The following is a 481-nucleotide window of genomic DNA, read 5'->3' on the forward strand; positions in this document are numbered from 1 at the left end:
ACCCTTCAATTGTCACCTCATCAACTGTCTAATAGAACAGCTGGGTGGTATTCTCATTTGTTTGACCGGGAAATTTTATTTTTTTTTTGTTTTGTTTAAGTTTTTAAACTTTTTATTTGCATATTAAAAAAATTGTGCATTCCGATAATTAAAATCATTTGAACAACAAAAAAATGGCACTCTGATTAAACTGCATTACAGCCTACAGGACACCTTGGGCCAGCTTGGTTTTACTCTAGATTTCACTGTCGTCCCACCCCCACTTCTTCCACACCACTTCTTCTTCCTTCACCAACATGCAAGTTCTTTCCTTCCCTGCCAGCCAGATAGACAGATGGGAGAGGCAGGCGCGGCCTTCGTTGTCAGTAGTTCTTTGATGTGAAAGGGGCAGCACAGTCATTTAAACTTGATCCAACCTCTTTGCATCTTACAAAGTTAAACAGCTAAAAGAAGTAAAATAAGAAGGCAATGCTTGTGGAAT

The 481-nt window shown here is 39.1% G+C and overlaps 1 pseudogene across 1 annotated transcript in view; it reads right to left on the reverse strand.

Annotated features, from left to right (window-relative positions):
* Positions 1-273: 273 nt before the first annotated feature.
* Positions 274-481, reverse strand: part of LOC105535616 — a 17,937-nt pseudogene continuing 17,729 nt past the window's right edge. Inside the window, exon 2 of the transcript XR_001005464.1 lies at positions 274-416. The product of XR_001005464.1 is annotated as a thymosin beta-4 pseudogene, transcript variant X2 (transcript). The remainder of the gene's footprint in view (positions 417-481) is intronic.

Source organism: Mandrillus leucophaeus, unplaced genomic scaffold (genome assembly GCF_000951045.1).
Source record: "Mandrillus leucophaeus isolate KB7577 unplaced genomic scaffold, Mleu.le_1.0 Scaffold1486, whole genome shotgun sequence".
Lineage (NCBI taxonomy): Eukaryota > Metazoa > Chordata > Mammalia > Primates > Cercopithecidae > Mandrillus > Mandrillus leucophaeus.